Here is a 21,160-nt window from a genome sequence, read left to right on the forward strand (position 1 = left end):
TAGGGGGTGGTAGTGGAGATGGGGTATGAGAGAGTTACCTTTTGGAAGATGCATTCTTCTTGCTGCACTATTTTCTTCACCAATTTTGCAACCTTTTGGGGGCTCAAATTATCTTGCACTCAGACTGCACTTAAAGTCAGAGCATAAACATGAGAATACTTTAAATCACATGGAAATAGTGCCAGTGCAAAGTGATTATAGAGTTACAAATGATGTGGGGCACCTGGCTGGCTTTAAACATCCGACTCTGGATTTTGACTCAGGTCGTGATTACACAGTTTATGAGCTGGAGCCTCTCGTTGGGCTCTATACTGACAGCACGGAGCCTGCTTGGGATTCTCTCTCTGCCTCTTTCTGCCTCTCTCTGTCTCTCTCTCTCTCTCTGTCTCAGTCTCTCTCTCTCAAAATAAATAAATTGAAATTAAAAAAAAAAGAATTACAGATGTGTTATCCCATCGCCCCTCTTGCTTGGCATACATACACAAAGCAGATGTTTGGTTCATTCAAATATGGGCACACACCACAAATGCAGTCCATGTTCTCTGACTGGAGAACTGGTGTTGTTGAATAGAATGCACCATATGAAATAGCACTTTTTGTAAAACCATTACATAAAAACAAAAGTCTGTTGTAGTTTATACACCAGAAACAAGCAGAATATAACATTTTTAAAAGATAGCCTTCTCAATTTAAGAAGAATTTAAAATACTTAATTTAGGGTTTGACCTACCAAAAAGCTTGTAAAACCTTCATGGAGACACTTTATTGAGAGACATTAAAGAAATCCTAAATAAATGTCATAAACTTAGAAGGAAAACAAAAGGCACTATACTAAAAACTTTACTTAATTTTTTTCAAGTTTATTTTGAGAGAGAGAGTGTGTGTGCATGTGAGCAGGGGAGGGGCAGAGAGAGAAGGAGAGAGAGAATCCCAAGCAAACTCTATGCTATCAACGCAGAGCCCCATGCGGGGCTTGATCTCAAGAACTGTGAGTTCATGACCTGAGCCAAAATCAAGAGTCAGACATTCAACCGACTGAGCCACCCAGGCGCCTGAAAACTTATTTGAAAGTACCTAAAAAGTAGCAAACAGGCATTATGTGAGTAAAGAGTACCTTTATGTAGACCTGGAAATTGGAAAGTGAATTTAAATCCAGTATTCTCATATGTCTTTCACTGTAATTCTTTTTTTTTTTCAGATTTTTAAAGTTTTTATTTAAATTCCAGTTAACATACAGTATAATATTAGTTTCAGGTGTACAATTTAATGATTCAGCACTTACATACACACCCAGTGCTCATCACCACAAGTGCGCTCCTTAATCCCCATCACATATTTAACCCATCCCCCCACCCACCTCTTCTCTGGTAACCATCAGTTTGTTCTCTATAGTTAACAGTCTGTTTGTTGGTTTGCCTTTCTCTTTTTTACCCCTATGATTGTTTTGTTTCTTAAATTCCACATATGAGTGAAATGGTATTTGTCTTTCTCTGACTGATGTATTTCCCTTAGCATAATACTCTCTAGCTCCATCCACGTCATTGCAAATAGCAAGATTTCATTCTTTTTTATGGCCGAGTAATTCCATTGCGTGTATATACCACATCATCTTTATCGATCCGTCAGTCAGTGGACATTTGGGCTGTGTCCATAATTTGGCTGTTGGAGATAATGTTGCTCTAAATGTTAGGGTGCATGTATCCCTTCGAACTAGTATTTTTGTATTCTTTGGGTAAATACCTAGTAGTACGACTGCTGGATCATAAGGTAGTTCTATTTTTAACTTTTTGAAGGGCCCCCATACTGTTTTCCAGAGTGACTGCACCAGTTTGCATTCCCACCAGTAGTGTAAGAGGGTTGCCCTTTCTCTGCATCTTCACCAACACCTGTTGTTTCTTGTGTTGTTAATTTTAGCCATTCTGACAGGTGTGAGGTGATACCTCATTGTGGTTTTGATTTGTATTTCCCTGAAGATTGATGAGTGATGTTGAGCATCTTTTCATGTGCCTGTTGGCCATCTGTATGTCTTCTTTGGAAAAATACCTATTCATGTCTTCTACCCATTTTTTAATTGGATTATTTGGTTTTTGGGTGTTGAGTTTTATATCACTATAATTCTTAGGACAAATCTAATTGATATCTGTTAGGAAATTTATACGTGGGATGTTTGAAGTACTGAATGGTGTTTCTTATCCCTGGAAAGATTTGTCCGTTTCCCTAGCCCTTTTGCTGTGCTCCTCCTGTACATTGCTCTGTTACATTCAGTACCCAATTATATTATAAATGATGTCTGTATCTCTGGTCTGTGAACTTCTTTAGGTCAGGAACCATCGGGAGATAACTGCAGCAAAGTGGCTAAGGGTACAGGCTCTAGAGTTAAGGCACCTGGGTTCTAATCCTGCCACTACCACTTATTAGCTGTATAAACCTGAGCAAGTTATGTAACCTCTCTGTGCCTCATTTGTAAAATGGGAATGATGATAAATGGTGCCTATTCATAGGGTGTTGTGAAGATTCTAAATAATGATCACACATATTAAGTGCTTTGAATAGTACCCAACATATAATCAATCACCACTCAAAAATGTTAGCAATTGTGGTTCTTAGCCATTCAGCAGCACAGACTACTTCACTGGGGGTGCTCTAAATTTTGAACAATGTGTAATAGACACATTAACATTACAGTAACGCAGATCACAGGTCACATGAAACTTAGGACCAAGCAGGTTGTTATGTGATATGTGGAGTAGGAATAAGTAAGTTCTAAGTAAGAAGTCAGAAACTAATGTCAAGTTAACAGCAAGGAAAGATGGCACTTACTAGAACAAGTGAGAACTTTGCCTCACAAATATATTGAGAATGTAAGAATGCGGGGTGCCTCGGTGGCTCAGTCAGTTAAGTGTCTGACTCTCCATCTCAGCTCAGGTCTTGATCTCGGGGTCGTGAGTTCAAGCCCCACATTGCACTTTGTGCCACAAAAGAACGTAAGAACGTGTTGAGATCAGAAAATGATTCTACTCAAATAGCCACACAGGACCGAAGGGCAACCAAGTGACTAGTATGGAATTCTATTGTGACAATTAGGAAATTCTTAGGGACGCTGTGAGACATTTACCATAGAAATAATTGTGTTAACTTGTGTCGTGATTTCCTGAATCTTTTAATCTCTTCAAACTGTGAATGCAAAAAAGGTGAACATTACAAATCATATATGAGGCTGTGTTTCAGTAAACACGTATTGAATGAACCAATTTTTAAAAAGAAACTATCAGTATTATTCTTCTTAGTATCTTCAGAAGATGATAACACTATAATGAGCACATAGAAAGTCCACAATTAAATGCTTTTGTGCAAATGAAGTTATTTACTGAGTGAGGATTGCTAATTCAGTTATTACATTTAACCAATTATTTACATGTAGTGAGGATTACTTAGTTTTCATAGCAACCTTAATCTTTCATTTCATGGATTTTGATATGTTTAAATATATAGCTTTGTTAAATGTTTTTGCATTTAATGCATTTGCATTAATCTAATCTACTTATATTAAATCTAATTGCATTCTGACTTCCTGGGATGAATATTTAGTCATTAAACAAAAGGAACATTTTTCAAATAATTATTCATAGTGTCTAAGTAATCTAAGTACTGCAGTTATTTTAGTTCAAAATATAGTTTCTTTGCTTTCTAAAAGTACATCATAAATACAAGTTCTGATGTTATCTGAATTTAAACAATTGAATTTATGAAGTATATTTTCTCTTGAAGAATATGACAATAATGTTCCAACGCCCAGATCTTTTATCAAAAACATTGATTGGTTAGATTTTCTCTCTTTTTTTTTTTTAAGTTTACTTATTTATTTTGAGACAGAGAGAGAGACAGAGAGAGAGAGAGTGTGTGTGTGTGTGTGTGTGTGTGTGCATGAGGGATGGGCAGAGAGAGAAGGAGAGAGAGAACCCCAAGCAAGCTCTACACTGTCAGCACTGAGCCCAGCGCAGGGCTTGATCTCATGAACCATGAGATCATGACCTGAGCAGAGGTCAAGAGTCAGGCGATTAACCAACTGAGCCACCCAGGCACCCCGATGGTTAGATTTTCAGTCATTTCTTTAGTAAAAACAAAGCCAGAGGGAAAGGGCTATTTTCCTTTGTGCTTTAAGATACAGGTAAGATCTGGATGCCTGTGTGTTTAGTGTTGAAACTCAGGTTCTGTTGCCTTGGATATTCTCTGTGTGAAGCCTTTCTATGAAGGATTTCACGTGAGCCCAAGGAGCTTTTTACACTTGTGCATTTAATTTTGACACAGCTCTACACATCAGACTTATTGAGATATGTTCCTCATACTGTAAAACATACCTGTTTAAAGTATGCAAGTATACAAGTCAGTGAGTTTTTAATATATTCACAGATGTGTGCAACCATCATGACAATCTAATTTTGGAATATATCCATCACCCCGAAAAGAAACCCCATACCCATTAGCAGTCACTTTCATTCCTCTGACCCCACTCCTCCTCCCCAGCCAGCCCTAAGTAATCACTAACCTACTTTTTGTCTAAGAGTTTCATTCCTTTTTATTGCCAAATAATATTCCGTTACATGGATATACCACATTATCAATTAATTGATGGACATTTGGTTATTTCCACTTTTTGACTATTAGAAAAATACTGCTTATGTATATTCATGTACAAGTTCTTGTGCCATTTCCATTTTAAACTTTCTTTTGATGCGGGGATGTGTTTTTATATTTTATCATAGGATTTGCATTAGAATTTCTTGGATATAGTTTTAACTTAGTATGAGTAGCACCTATATCACCCAGTGATCTAAATACATTTTGCTAAACTAGTAGGTAACTCACCATTTAGTAGTCTCTCCTTTGTCTTTTGGAGTCACTTAGAAACTGAGTGAGTGAAATGCCCCGTTTGCTTTCATCATTCTCTGTATTGGATTCCATTTCAAAGGACTCTCTCTGGAGTTTGGTATTTCATATCCTGAGCTAGACTTGGAAAAGAATGGCTTATTGTGAACCCATTTACAGTTGGTTGGCTATTTGGGGGTATGAAAAGCTGAATGACAATATTAGATAATATCCTCTGTTTTGTTATTTTTAATCTTACATATTCTTGTTTTGTTTTTGCTCAGAGTGAAACCCTGAAAGAATCTATAGACTTGGAATGCTGGATAGCTTCTGGCATATAGAATTTAATTTCTCTGTTGACATTAACCTCAGAGACACATCGTTGATTGTACAAATGAAGTGAATGCACCCAGTAACTCAAGCTGAACTTGGACAGTCTTTAAGAAACTACTTCAGAGAATGTGATTAATAGTAGGAATATTTAAGTGTGTTATTCACATTGTCTTCTGGCCTTTGACTCACTTCTGGATCTGTGGGTTTATTTATTAGAAATAGGATCCCATAATCAAATCAGAGCTAGATTACTGGGGACTTAAGTACTTTTATTAAAATAAACTTTTTTTTGCAAATTATGAGAACTAGCTTTTAAGTCTGTCTACCTTCCAGAAACATGAGGTTCAGTCAGATATGTTTGGTTACAGGAATACTGGTTTATTGGCATCAACATAAGTATACAGGGAAAAACTGATTTAAGATCTAGCTGTTTCACGGAATTAGATCAAGTTGATCTTACAAGCCTACAAGCCGAAGGATTTTTAGTTCATTAAGATAGCATTATCCAGCCTGAACTTTATAAAGCATCTATTTCTTTCAAATAAAAAATAAAAGTATTTAAAGCTTTTTATTTAAAAGCATAGTAGCTATCTTCATTTTTTGTAAATCTTGTGAAAACTTCAATCTTGAAAGGAAACTAGACTTAGGAGCGTGTCACTTAATTGTTTTCTGGGTTGACTGTCACAGTTTTTTTTCAACAAAATACGATGAAGAATAGCTATAATTGCCTTGGTTTCTGCCAAATTTTAGACAGGCCAACTTCATTATTTGTAGTTTCTGCCAAATTTTGGATAGGCCAAATTCATTATTTGTGGTTTAATTTCTTAAAAGTAGGGCCATGTCTTATACTATTTTGGTAGCTACAAGAAATCCCAAACAGTGCTGGGAATTAAGCAGATACTTAGGGCTTGTTTTAAGATCTATTTCTTTCACTTGCATTTTACGCCAATGGCCTAGTGGAAAGTTTTCAAAAAGGAGCTATCCTTAGCTTGTCTAGGTGTTCCTAGATAGTACATTCCTAAAGGCTCAGTGAAAACGCCACCGTTTCACTCAAGTTTTTTCTTGTCCATCCAAACCAAACCTTCTGCAGAATTAAGTATGCCCATTTCTTCTCCTCCCAATGTGTTACATACTGCTCTTATAGCTTTCATGCCATTGTTTGATAGTTATTTATTTTCCAGTCTGTCTTCTGTCAAGATTGCCAAGGTTAATAAGGATTGTATGGTAATCTTAACACTAAATAAGCACAATCATGATAATAGAGGTAGAGCTAAAGTTTTAGTATTTCTAATTCTTTGGGGGCCCCTGGCTGGCTCAGTAGAGTATGCAACTCTTAATCTCAGGGTTATGAGTTCGAGCCCCATGTTGGGTGTGGAACCTACTTAAAAACAAAATTCTAATCCTTCGTCTGAATGTTTTAATTTTTCCCCTTTGTTGCTCATATTTTCTAAAAGATAGTCTCTGTCTGTCTGTTTCTCTCTCTCTCTCTCTCTCTCTCTCTCTCTCTCTTTTAAGGAGGCTTCATGCCCAGCATGGAGCCCAACCTGGGGCTTGAACTCACACCCTGAGATCAGGACCTGAGCTAAGATCAACAGTCAGAAGCTTAAGAGACTGAGCCACCCAGGCGCCCCTAAAAGATAGTTTCTTAAGCTTTCAACTTTTTTTTTTTTTTTTTAAGCTTAAGATCACAATTCTAATGTAATAAAACTCTGCTTCCTCTTTGGGTAATGAATTAGAACTGCAGAGAACTGGAGACAAAAATCTAAGAGCCTGGATAATATAGATTGTGGTTCTCATACTTTAGCATCCATCAGAATCACCTGAATGGCTTGTTAAAACATGGAGTCTTGGGCCCAACCTCTAGAATTTCTGATTCAGTAGATCTGGGATGAGGACATAAGAATTTGTATGTCTAAGAAGTTCCCAAGGTAATGCTAGTGTGGTTGCTCCAGGGACCACACTTTGAGAACCACTGATACAGGTTACAGATTCTAACTAAACTGTCTGAAAGACCTCCAGTATATTGAAATAGGATCTGTTCCTGATCTCCCCACCTAGCCCTCTCTTTATGGTCTTCAGGGAAAAGTACTCCATGATTGCAAACTCTACACAGAGCACAGTTAAGCTGTTGATGAGCAAACTTTGGTGCCCACAGGAGCCAGGAGGAGTTTTCTAAGGAAAAATGGTTTTCTAAGATTGGTTGCTCATGTTGGTGTCTCATCATCTGCAATTATAAGAGTATATGATGAGCACACAGTAAGAACTTGTTGGTTAACGAAACTGGTTTAGACTCTAACCTGATTTTGAGGCCAGGGGCCTAGCATCTATAAAATGCTTCTTTTCACTTTTACCTCTGTATTGGTTTGATTCCAATTAAAATTAATGAAAAAGATATTTAAAAAAAAATTTTTTTTTACATTTATTTATTTTTGAGAGACAGAGCACAAATGGGGAGGGGCAGAGAGAGAAGGAGACAGAATCCAAAGCAGGCTCCAGGCTCTGAGCTATCAGCACAGAGCCGGATGTGGGGCTTGAACTCACAAACTGTGAGATCATGACCTGAGCTGAAATCGGACGCTTAACCGACTGAGCCACCCAGGCGCCCCTTGAAAACAATATTTTAAATGTAATGACTAAGGGAGTTCCTGAGTGGCTCAGTCAGTTGAGTGTCTGACTCTTGATTTCAGCCCAGGTCATTATCTCATGCTTCATGAATTCTCAAGCCCTGCATTACACAGAACTGGACACAGGGTTCATACCCACGAAGCCAGGAGACCGTGACCTGAGCCAAAACCAGATGCTTAGCTGACTGAGCCACCCAGGCGCCTCTCATAAATTGTTTTGTTTTGTTTTTTAAGTTTATTTATTTATTAAGTAATCTCTATACCCCATGTGGGACTCCAACTCATGACCTCAAGATCAAGAGTCACTTGGTCTTCTGACTGAACCAGCTGGGCACCTTGACCCATAAATTGTTTTTAAGATCCTAAATTATGGGGGCACCTGGGTGGCTCAGTCGGTTAACTATCTGACTTCGGCTCAGGTCACGATCTCATGGTTCATGAGTTCAAGCCCTGCATCAGGCTCTGTGCTGACAGCCCAGAACCTGGGACCTGCTTCAGATTCTGTCTGTGTCTCCCTCTGTCTCTGCCCCACTTGTAGTCTCTCTCTCTCTCTCTCTCTCTCTCTCTCTCAAAAATAAATAAAACACTAAAAAAAAAAATCTAAATTATGACCTGTATTGTCAGAGTGTTTTCTTCATTCAGTCCATGTTTGTTGTATGTTAACTATGTATTAGTCAAGCTCTTGAGTTTCAGATAATACACACTGTGGAGCCCCTGAGTGGCTCAGTTGGTTAAGTGTCCAACTCTTGATTTCCGCTCAGGTCATGATCTCGAGGTTTGTGAGATTGAGCCCCGCCTCCACTGTCAGCATAGAGATTGCTTGGGACTCTCTCTCTCTCTCTCTCAAAATAAATAAATAAACTTTAAAAAAATGCACACTGTTACACACAGTATAATATAATTTTCTGACTGAAGATATTTTTGTGCCATAATTATTTTAAATTAATAATTCATGAATGTTGTAAATAAGATTATTTGGTAACGTCAAAATCAGATATTCTGAAGAAAAAAAAAACGGGTTAACCAGCTGTTATTTCTAATTGGAAGGAAAATAACCACCACCATATGACTTCCTAAGTAGACATGTCATACAGTCAAGTTCTTACCTGATTGTGATGTGGTTTTAAAAGAAATTCATAATCAAACAAAGGCAGTAATTATTGTACCTTTGTATTACTGCATGATTTTAGAGGAAAATGATATTTTAAATGAAGGCTTACTGGATAACTCCTGTATGTTGTGCATTTTTTCTAAGTCCATCAAGGAAATCTTTTTTTTTTTTAATTTTTTTAATGTTTATTTATTTTTGACAGAGAGAGAGAGAGAGAGAGAGAGAGAGAGAGAATGAGCGGGGGAGGGGCAGAGAGAGAGGGAGACACAGAATCCGAAGCAGGCTCCAGGCTCTGAGCTGTCAGCACAGATCCCGACGCTGGGCTCGAACTCACGGACCGTGAGATCATGACCCGAGCCGAAGTCGGACGCCCAACCGACTGAGCCACCCAGGTGCCCCAGGGAAGTCATTTTTAAAGGTCTCTTCCATTGATGAATTTATTGTCTGGTCAGGTTGAGAATGTGAACCGTATGTACAGGAAACCACAGTGCAAACAAAAATCAAATTATCACCCAGAACAAGTCATTTGTTTTACATTGTATAAATCATCTGTGAAGTAAAAGGGTGTTCAAAGTGAAGTGGGATTGGTGAGGTCATCATTTATTTAAACAGTTGTTGACAGTGTGAGGGCAGTCTAGTTGAAATTTCACTGGACTAGTGAAAGTTTAGATTAAGCTATTACTTTTTGTAACTTGTTAGCTATTGGACTAACCTACGCTTAAAGTTAGTCTTACTACTGACCTCTAAAGCTTTTCCGGAGAAGATTCCATAAATGAGTAACCAAGGTTTTATCCTCTCCGCCTCCCAGAGAATTATGTAGAAGCAGCATGTCGAGCCAGACAGCTTCTCTCATAGCTATTGTTTTCCGAATAAGTTGAAAACCGTGCTCTTAGATATGTCAATATGATTTCTTAAATAATTAAGAGAGAGAAAGGTTGGGGGGCAGCTGCTCCTTATTATTAGGCTTAACCTGAGTTAGATTTGGTAGACTTTAAAAAATATATAATCTGCTTTCGATTGTTTGGTCATGTGTAATTTGTTGCTCATCCAAGGAATTTAACGATGGAAATAAACATTCATGACGTGAAAAGTCACCTCCTTTCTACAGTATTCCCTGTCCATCTATTTCCAAGCCTTCTGCAGAATTAATTATCCCGGTCTCTGTTCCCTGGCCTTCTCTTCATTGTATTATGATATGTAGTGATAATGAGAAAAGGCTGTATTTCCAGAGAAGCGTTTGGTGAGGTTTTCTTTTTATGGTGGAGATTTTCCAAGTATATAGTAAACTAAAGTAGAGAGAATAGAATGCTATAATGAACCCACATACCCATCTCCCTACCTTCAGGAATTGTCAACGTTCTGCCATTCTTGTTTATCTCTACATCCTTGTATCACACTGTTGTGTTCCTGTTGTGGCTGGAGTAAAATAGATCCTACGGAGAAGGATTTTTTATTTCCTTTTTTTTTTTTTTTTTTTAGAGGAGACCTTTTCTTTAAAAAAAAAAAACACCATTATTCCACCAAACAAAATAAAATAATAATTCCTTAGTAACATCTATAGTCCATGTCCAGTTTGGCCCAAAATTGTGTCTTCTAAAATTAGTTTGTACAAATCAGGATCTCGATAGGATCCCACACATTATTTGGTTGATGTGAATCCTCAGTTTCTTAATCTTCTCTATAACTACACTCCTGACTTCCTCCAAGTCTTTCCCCCATGCTACTGAAGAGAACTGTGTTGTTTGTCCAGCAGGATTACACATTTTTTGTGTGTGTGGGTGGGTGGGTCTGTCTTTCTTTTTTTAAATCCTCTGTCCCACATTTTAAATTTTGATGATTTTATCCTGGTGGTAGCATTCCACATGTACCTCTTTTCCCCCATGTTTCCTATAATCTGATAAAGAATAAATTGAGTTTGGATTCAGTCTTTTTGGCAAGAATGCCAAGTGGTACTGTGTGCTTGCTACTGCTTCACATCAGGAAGCACGTGACCTCCATTTGTTCTCATTTCAGTGAAGGTTAGTGGATTTAGGTGGTATCAGTCTGATCCTTTTTATGATGATGATGGTGATGATGGTGATTCTAATAAATCACCAACTATTTGGTTTCCCTGAAATACAGTCCAACTAGGAATGGCAGGAAAAATGCTAGATTTTCCCGTCCTTTTACTTACTTTTTTTAATGTTTATTTAGGGGGTGCCTGGGTGGCCCAGTCAGTTGAGTGTCCGACTTCGGCTCAGGTTCGTGGGTTCATGAGTTCAGGGTCCACATCGGGCTCACTGCTGTCAGTGCAGAGCCTGCTTCAGATCCTCTGTCCCCTATCTCTGCCCCTCCCCTGCTCACACTCTCTCTCTCAACATGAATAAACATTAAGAAAAATATATATATTTATTTTGAAAGCGAGAGTGTCAGCGGAGGAAGAGTAGAGACAGAGGGAGAGAAAGAATTCCAAGCAGGCTCCGTACTGTCAGCGCTGAGCCCAACACAGGGCTCAATTCCACAGATCATGAGATCATTACCTGAGCCTAAACCAAAAGTCAGATGCCCAACCTATTGAGCCACCCAGGTGCCCATCCCCTCCTTTTATTTATCAATTTTCAGAACATGAAATGAGTTGAAGTGACTGAGCGCTTTTAAAAAATATTATAGATGTTTATATTTGATGTGTTTCAGTCTACTATAATCAGTATTCTTTTTGACACTCAGAACTGTCCCACCCTTGGTTAGTGGATGCCCTTCAGGTTGCCTCCTGTGTCATTTGACGTGACCCTTGTGATCTTTGGTAATTTTCTTGCTCTCAGCATGTCAAGTTAGCCCTGATTCATTTACTTCTTCATTCTTCAGACTTGGGATCGCATTCATTTCTCCAAAGAGCTCCAGTCCCTTTTAGTAGAAATCTAAGTACTAATAGTACTCATTGTTACTAAGCTGTCATTGCTTCTAGGCCTTTTCTGTGGACAGGGTTGGTAACTAAGTTTTCGGTTTGGTTTTTGAAAAGAGAAAAGGAGGGGCGCCTGGGTGGCTCAGTCGGTTAAGCGGCCGACTTCGGCTCAGGTCATGATCTCGCGGTCCATGAGTTCGAGCCCCGCGTCGGGCTCTGTGCCGACAGCTCAGAGCCTGGAGCCTGTTTCAGATTCTGTGTCTCCCTCTCTCTGACCCTTCCCCGTTCATGCTCTGTCTCTCTCTGTCTCAAAAATAAATAAACATTAAAAAAAATTAAAAAAAGAAAAACAAAAAAGGAAATTAATGTTCCTACCAATATGCCCAGTTCAAATTAAAGATGTTAAAGGGTTTTTATTTAATGTATTTGATTTTATAGTGATGTCTCTCTTCTCTTAATGCTGAAAGGCTTGTTTCCTAATAATTAATGTAATTATTTGCTTCAACCTACAGTAAAGCTAGCATCAAAAGAATTAACTACATGTAACAAGACTGCTGGGTGCAATTTAAGATTTCTCTGCTTCTTTTATATCCTTAGGATATATACTCATGGGGGTATATAGTCAGAATGTCTTTTTTTCTTTTTAGGTTTATTTATTTATTTTGAGAGAGAGAGAGAGAGAGAGAATGCACGTGAGCAGGGGAGGGGCAGAGAGAGGGATTGAGAATCCCAAGCAGGCTCCATGCCATCAGCACAGAGCCCAGTGCAGGGCTTGATCTCACAGCGTGAGATCATGACCTGAGCCAAAACCAAGAGTCAGACCCTCAATTGACTGAGCCATCCAGGAACCTCAGAATATCTTTTAAAATTATTTAATTAGGGGGGCGCCTGGGTGGCTCAGTCAGCTAAGCGTCTGACTTGAGCTCAGGTCACGATCTCGCGGTCCGTGGGTTCGAGCCCCGTGTCGGGCTCTGGGCTGATGGCTCAGAGCCTGGCGCCTGCCTCCGATTCTGTGTCTCCCTCTCTCTCTGCCCCTCCCCCATTCATGCTCTGTCTCTCTCTGTCTCAAAAATAAAAATAAACGTTAAAAAAAAATTTGAAACTCAAAAAAATAAATAAATAAAATAAAATTAGTTAATTATGTTGGAATTAAAATCAATTTAAAAAAATAATAAAACAATTTAAACTTTTGTACTATGCGGTTATGCAAACTTTATAAATTCAAGTTATTTTATTTCAATTTTTAGAGATTGCCTTTTTCTAATTAATTTTGTTTTTCAATATATAAAATATTAATACGGTGTCCCAAAGAATGAACTTATGAAATAAGGTACAAAGTGTCTACCTTCCATCTCTATCCCTCCCCCTCTCATTTCTGTCCCCGAGGTAACTGTCTTTATTAGTAAAAATGAATACCAAACCTGATCATTCCATAGTTTCTTTTGAAAATATAAGTAAATATGGGGCTCCTGGGCGGCTCAGTTGGTTAAGTGTCCGACTCTTGATTTCAGCTCAGGTCATGATCTCCGTGCTGGATATGGAGGCTACTTGGGATTCTTTCTTTCTCTGTCTGCCATCCCCCCACCCATGCTCGCTGCCCATCTCTCTCCCTCCCTCCCTCCTTCTCTCCCTCTCAAAAAAAAAAAAAAAAGAAAGAAAATGTTAGTAAATGTGCATATGTGTTTTCCCCTTTTCCTAATTTTCCACATAAGGTAATATGCTGTATATTGTCTTCTGCACCTTGCCTTTTTTTGTGTGTGTGGCCCAATACTTCTTTTTTTTTTTAATTTTATTTTTTAATTTTTTAAAGTATACATCCAAATTAGTTAGCATATAGTGCAACTGCACCTTGCTTTTTTTTCACTTAACAATATGTCCTGAAGATCTGTCCGTAGCAATATATAGGTAACTTCTTTATTCCTTTTTATAGCTGAACAGTACTCTATAAAAAGGAGTCCCCTCCATAAAGATAGGTATTTGGGTTGTTTCCAATCTTCAGTTATTACAAATAGTGCTGAAATGAATGGACATGTGAATACCCTATTTAATATTTCTGCTGGTATATCTTTAAGATAGTTTCCTAGAAGTAGAATTGCTGGGTCAAAGGGTAAAATGTATATGTAGTTATACTAGAAAAAAAAATTTCTTGTACACAGTGTTTAAGAATTGAAAAGGAAGAAGAATTCCTTTTTCTTCATATATGAATAAGTTATTTCAATAGACATATAGTTGGCCTCCTACTGTGTGCCTGGTATCGTTCTAATTGATGGGGATACAGCAGGAGGTTCTACAGAACTTCATGGAGCATGAAGTTAAATAGAGTTAATTGCAGATTTGGGTAAGTGCTATGTAAGAAGTGAATGGGTTGATATGAAAGAGTAGAGTAAGAGGATTCACTTTGGATAGGGTAATCAGGGTAGGCCTCTCTGAAAAGGTGACATTTGAGCTGAGACATGAAGGATAAAAATGATTAATGCCGCCATTTATTGACTTCCCTACTATATTTTCAGATTTTCAGACTTTTGCAAAGTCTGCTCTATAATTCCTTTTTTACAGAGAAGAAAACTCAGAAAACTAAATTACTTGCTCAAGACCTTGAAACTTAGAAATAGGGGATGGGATTTGGATGAAATCTAGACCTAATTCCAAAGCCAGATAAGATAAACCTTTTTTTACTGCACTGCCTCTCTTAGCCAGAAAGAAAGCAGTGATAAGTGATTTAACATAGTAAATGGCTTAGACTCTTATTTTAACCTGGCAGAAAGACAGTGTTTTGCTTTTTTCTTTTAAAAAAGCATTGTTCACATTTATTACTGATTACAATTTCAGAACACATAGGCTCATTTTATTTGGGAGTATTTGTTATAAGAAAATAGAACTTCTTGTCCAAGCTAAAATTTCAATATCTGTTTTTATTGCTTTCAATTTAATGATGGTTGTATGTTTAAAATACCATCTCAAAAATATCCCTCAGATATTTCTGGCCTATTAAAATGATGCACCTTCTAAGTATCCTATTTATTTCATAAATATTTGTTAAAATTTTTATTAAAGGTACTTTAAAAATTTTTTAATATTTATTTTTATTTTTGAGAGAGAGAAAGACAATGTGAGTGCGGGAGGGCCAGAGAGAGGGGGAGACAGAATCTGAAGCAGGCTCCAGGCTCTGAGTTGTCAGCACAGAGCCGGACGTGGGGCTTGAACTTACGGACCACGAAGTCATGACCTGTGCCAAAGTCAGACGGTTAACCAACTGAGCCACCCAGGTGCCTCTAAAAGGTACTTTAAAGTGTTTGTTTAACTTTAGTAAATGAAATAACCAAATTGTTCAAGGTTCTATAAATAGAACAACCACAAAATTCATCTTAGGGAGAAATTTTTTTCTTGGTACAAGCACTTATTAAGCACATAAAAGTATTATTTTAAGTGTTAAAACAACCCAGTCAGGTTGATACTGATCGCCATTTTATAGACGAAGGAGCTGAGGCACAGAGAGGCTACATAATTTACTTGAGATCGCCTTCTAATAAGTGATAGGATTTAGACCTAAAGTTCAAAACCTATGCAGTCTTTGGTTTTGTATCCTAAGTATTAAAAGGGTCATCTCAAACAATAAGAAAGTTGGGAACTAATATTATATTCTTCCTTGCTGGTGAGTTAAGTCCATGTTATTGTCCAATGAACCATGCGTGAAGATTCATAGACATTTCCTTTAGTGTCTTAAGCTAGAACTAGCTGCAGTTAAAATGCAGATTCTAATTTTACAAACAAGGCCACCTCTAACAATATTTTTTTTTTAATTTTTTTTTTCAACGTTTTTTATTTATTTTTGGGACAGAGAGAGACAGAGCATGAACGGGGGAGGGGCAGAGAGAGAGGGAGACACAGAATCGGAAACAGGCTCCAGGCTCCGAGCCATCAGCCCAGAGCCTGACGCGGGGCTCGAACTCACAGACCGCGAGATCGTGACCTGGCTGAAGTCGGACGCTTAACCGACTGCGCCACCCAGGCGCCCCCAAGGCCACCTCTAACAATATTAAAGTGAAATGATATTATTTCCTGGCTTAAAGAAAAATTCTCCAGCAACTATAGGAATGCTGTGGCATGAAGACAGCATCTTAAATCTCTATGCAAGTCATACACAAAGTGTTATTGCGATGAAAAAATAGTGGCGTGAATAATACCTGCTCACAGCCCAAGACACTTGATGTATCTTAGGCCTCAGTGTTTGTTGGATTTTGTAATTTCATGAGCAAGATTTGTATTTTTTTAAAGTTCTATATTTCTGTGTGTTCCACTCGATGTCAAATCTGTATTCTTAGATTGTAGGGTTCCATTAAAAAAAATAAATAATCTCAGCTCCTCCTCCCTCCACTCCCCCTCCCCCCACACACTCATTTTGTATAATATGGTAATGATATCACCGTAGCAGTAATTACGGGTCATCTTCATTTCTTTCATCTCTGCCTGTTCTGATGGCTTCATTCCTTTGACGGAAAAGATTTGGCTCTGGGTGCTATGATTATTTTGTTAAGCGTTATTCGAATAGACAGGAGTGAGAGAAATTAATCAATCCAAATGCAATTAGCATCATGTTTAACCCAGTGATGGACGTCTCAAGGTGAAACAGCTAGGGGAGTTTCAGACATTATTATTCAATCCAATGGTTCTTATCTAAATTATAATCAAGAGAGGTTTTTATTGGCTTCTCAGTGTGAAGATGTAACTCTTTCCCTGCCCTGGGGGTCAAGAAGACCGGGCCTTACTCTCTGTAGACTTTAGTTACTGCCAGCACCTTGAAGTAGAGATGTTCCAAGCAGAAAGTTGTCTTAATGTCCAAGTCATTTGAAATTTATCTATACTGTGATCTTGCTCTGATTTTCCTGAGAGTGGAATAGAGCCTATGGATAAAGTACTCTAACTTGAGGCAAAATATTTTGTGTACCGGTTAAGTCACTTTGACTAGTTGTTGTTTTATCTTAACCTTCCATGATAGATTTATTGTTCTCCTCATTTTATGGATGAGGAAATTAAGACTGTGTGAAGCTGCTAGCCTTTGGTCATAATAAGTGTTTCACCACGATGTATTACTATGGATGCCCTGAAGCATGAATGTTCTGCACGGATTTATAAGTGTTTAGTAAAAGTTCTCACCCCAAGAGCATTAATCCATTGCTTTGATCTCATTGCCTTTCATTCAGGTGAGTTTTACCCTTGAAAAGGGAACCAAATGAAACTATGAAGTAGGCCTCTGAACCCCTCTGAAAAGGAAACAAAATACAAATAACTTGTTAGCTCTCATTCCTGGGCACAAATCTTTGGGGTTTTTTTTGTTGTTGTTATTTTGGTTTTTTTGTTCGTTTGGTTGGTTGGTTTTTTTGTAGGGAGAAGGATGATAAGGATTGAATATTTGAAATCTGGTCTTGTTTTGCTCTTAAAAGAGGGCAGGGCAAGGAGAGTCTATGGAGAAACACGGGCTTTCCACCTGAATACAACATTTTTCAAGTGCCTGACAATTAAGATTCTTCTACTTCTGCTTTCAATCTTCAGGCATCATGGCTGACACTTCCCATATTTTATGTTCCTGCTTGATGTTTTATACTCTGAGAATAAATCTGTTGGCTGGATATTTCTGTCCTTTTTTTTTTTTTTTTTTTTTTTTTTGTCGTGAAAAGCCATTAAAATTATTTTCCATATTGGAACTGTCCAAATTTGTTTGCCTGTACATTGAGTACTGGTTTTTCTTTTTTATATTATATCTTGGATAAAACATTCTCTAGAAATTGGACTTAATGTGAATTGGAGGGAAAATGTCTGATATAAAATCATCTTTGTCTGAATTCCCTGGAGGGAACACTCTTCTCACCCATCCCACCCTTTTGGAAGAAAAAAGTCCTGTTAGAGAGACAAGACACCCAATAGAAAGAGAATCTGGAAAGGGTGCCCAAAAAAGGCTTTTTTGAGAATTGTCAGGATGGAGATTTTCACAGTCAGTGATAGTTTGGTTACAGATGTAGCATCCAGACTGTTCTTTTCTCAGGTATATATTGTAGTCTCCTTTTTGAAATGCTTATTATGCCCAAAGAATAGGCCAAAGCCTCAAGGCTGTTCTGCTTACATTCAAATGCTACATCTATATTTTAGAGAAAGTGAGGTTTCTACTAAAGACTCTTACTTGCAAACTCTACCATGGGTTGATTGAGAATGGTCAGCAGACCTTCTTACAATTACACCACCTTCTGAGGGCCACCGAGTGTCTAAACGAGGCTCCAAGAGACCCCTCCTCATCCATGACGCTATACTCAGTTCATAGCACCTTCTGTTCTTGACAATGGCACCAGCACCAGCTGCTCTTGTGTTAGAGGCATTAAAAAGTGTTTAGCCTTTGACTTGAATTATCGATCACTTACTGGTACGTTTTGTGCGGGCGTCCGAACAGGAGCATGGTGAAGAATCTCCATCTGGCAGACCGCCCCGGTACTGGTCTGCTCTGCACCGGCTGTATGCCAGAGCAACAGAAAAACTTTCCACGTTCCTGGGAGAGAGAAATCAGAATCTGAAATGCCATTGGTTTCCTTTTATTCCCTTCTAATGTATCAAGATAACCTCTGAACAACTAGCTCCATCGCAAGGCCACTTCTGACTTATTTGAATCTTCCCTAATATCCAGCACATGGTGGTCACTTCATGTGACTGACTTAACTATTCATCCTCCCCCCACTTCTTGCTTCTCTCTCCTGCACAGCACACAGTGATGACTAGGAGATCCCTCTTGTCATAGTTATTAGAATGCATTCGAGGTTTCAAGGACGAAAAAAGTAATTTTTAAAAGAGTCAAAACCATAATTCTAACAAATGGCATCATTTCTATGAAACATCTTTCTAGGAAGCTAACTAAATAAATAGCTTTTTAGCACACTGATTGAAACTAAACTAGGATTTTATGTGTTCCTCTTTGCTGGAAGAAGCCCCTGGTGTAGTTTGGGAAGGCAGCTGCCTCTAATACCCAGCATTACTCCGGCAGATTTGATTCTCCAAATTATGTGTGTTACACAGAAGCACAACATTCATGCGTCCTTTTGTTTTGCATTTGAGATCTTTTAAAAAGTAAAGTTTGACCCCCTTTGCCTATCACGATACTGCCTGAACACTGATTCGGTGCAGACCTGGGACCTCTTGTGAAATGGCAGCTGAGGAGCTCCAGCACTCACCTTGGCCAGTGAAAAACCCAAGGAAGGAAGGAGTCTAGACTAAGAACGGTAGTCATATTAACTTGAAGGTGGCAGGGCGGGATTGTTCTGTGGTGCAATTTAAGAGGCGTATGCCACTGAGTAAACTAATGAGGGCCATTGTGCACAACAGGGTTTATCAGTGAGGCAGTTCAGATACCAGTTTGATGGGCAACCAATTCACAAAAGAGACACGCATGCACGGTTGGAAGTAGAGTTTGAAGATACATTCCAACAGCAGACTGCAGTTTGGTTCAACCACATCCTGACCACTGCAGTATGATTTCTCTGTTCTTTCATTTTCCCCTTCCTCCTTCCTTCATTGTACATAAAGCAACTGGTGTACGTACACAAGCACATGGCCTTTTTTAAAAAAACTAAATGGCCATTACTGTATTTTGATCAACATTGAATGGATATGGAATGGGGTGAAATACTGGTTCAGTGAAAATAATCCCTTTCCCCATTAGTGGCATGCTCATTCAGCTCCTATTAGCTTGTATTTCAGTAAATTCTTTTGCTCTCACTTTAACAACAACAACAACAACAAAATCCTTGCATACCTTGTTCATTTGGAGAATTTTCATGTTTTTCATTTGTTATCGTAAAACCAAGGACAGTCGTATCACTTTTTTGTACGTAACTGTTGCACGTTGGACAGTTTGTCTTTAAGTAGAGATAAATTGCTCTAAAAAGAAATGAATCCTAGATAGTTGTCCCATCAAGTGTCTCTTTGCCTAAGTAAACTCTTGTTTGAAATGAAAGAAAGAAAAAGATAGTTATACAGTAGCTAGCATTTACTAAATGCCTATGTGACCTGTTTATTAATTTCACCTGGAACAAATGAGGAACCCAAGGGGGCCCTGGCTGGCTCAGTTGGTAGAGCCTGCGACTCTTGATCCTCAGGGTCGTGACTTGAAGCCCCGTGTTTGGTATAGAGCTCACTTTAAAAAAAAATAAAAGAAAAAGAGTGAATTTTATTAAAAAAAAAAAAAATGAGGAAACCGAAGCTTGGAAAGATGTCCTCAGTGACTTGCCTGCAGTGGTCATTGTAGGAGCTGGGGCTCGATTCCAAGCCTGTCCGGTGCTAAAAGCCCTGCCCTTTCCACGGTGGTATGCCATTTCCTTTGTTCCCTGCCAGTCATATTAGAGTCTCCTGAAAACAGCCTGTTGTACCTTTTCTCCGCCTCACAATGTTTTTAATTATGTTGAGGCACAGAAATATTTAAAGTAGTTTGCATTGGAATTGAAAACCAAACATTATGAGTTTCTCCCATTTCATTAAAAAGTTACTTAATCTTTACATTGTTCTCTACATTAAAGCCGAGCAGAATTTTATCAGGCAATTGCCTCAAAGTTATAATCTGGAAAATCTTTCTGTAATGAAACCCATATGTCATGGGCGAAAGGTGCAAAGCCCTGGCAGAGAGGGTTGGTCTCATGAGAGATTCTGCACCCAATCTCGTTAACCAGGGTGCCTCTGGTAATCCCTCATCCCCTCGCTGGTGAGAAATCAATCTGTACCACTGAATCTTTTTCAACCAGCCACCAGGAAAATTTACTGCAGAGAAGGCAGTTTGGGGATAGTCGTTGTGGAAGGGGAGCCAGAGGCAAGGCTAACTGTAGATGGAGGAATTGGAGAAGCTAAAGAAGAGATTGTATTAAGCCACACGCTACCTTCAGAGCAGGCAGGATGCAGTCCTCCCTTCAGCCCTGACCTCTCTAAGTATACCCAGGTATTTACAGCTGCCATGAACCTGACAGCCCTAGGGAAGCTATGAAGGGGGTAATAGAAACTGCATAAACCTGGAGGTCGCTTGTAGTTTATCCATTTGCTGTCCTTAAATGTGTACAAGTGGTCTCCTCTCCCACATTCTCCGCAGCAGTTCACACATTCACCCTATGGTGACAGTCTATATTGTGACTTTCTCCGTTCATGGTCTGTGCACTGCAATAGAAGGGCCTGTCAATCATGACTTGACATGGAGGTCCTGCTCCTCTTCTGCACAGCATACAGTGTGGTAGCTGATGATCAGTGCATCCCTCTTGGCATAATTTTTGGAATGTGGTAGCAGGGTTGCCTTCCTGTTGAACCTCATCATCCTAGAGAATTAAT

The 21,160-nt window shown here is 38.7% G+C and overlaps 1 protein-coding gene and 1 long non-coding RNA gene across 5 annotated transcripts in view; one reads left to right on the top strand and one right to left on the bottom strand.

Moving 5' to 3' along the window:
- Positions 1 to 21,160, top strand: part of LIN52 (lin-52 DREAM MuvB core complex component) — a 110,813-nt gene that overhangs the window by 83,010 nt on the left and 6,643 nt on the right. The window lies entirely within an intron of this gene.
- LOC131517488 (uncharacterized) overlaps positions 17,712 to 21,160 on the bottom strand; it is a 33,926-nt gene continuing 30,477 nt past the window's right edge. For all 3 annotated transcript variants that reach the window (XR_009264612.1, XR_009264613.1, XR_009264611.1), the window contains one exon: positions 17,712 to 21,147. This is a non-coding gene — a long non-coding RNA (uncharacterized LOC131517488). The remainder of the gene's footprint in view (positions 21,148 to 21,160) is intronic.

The sequence above is a fragment of the Neofelis nebulosa genome, chromosome 7 (genome assembly GCF_028018385.1).
Source record: "Neofelis nebulosa isolate mNeoNeb1 chromosome 7, mNeoNeb1.pri, whole genome shotgun sequence".
In the NCBI taxonomy this organism is placed as follows: domain Eukaryota; kingdom Metazoa; phylum Chordata; class Mammalia; order Carnivora; family Felidae; genus Neofelis; species Neofelis nebulosa.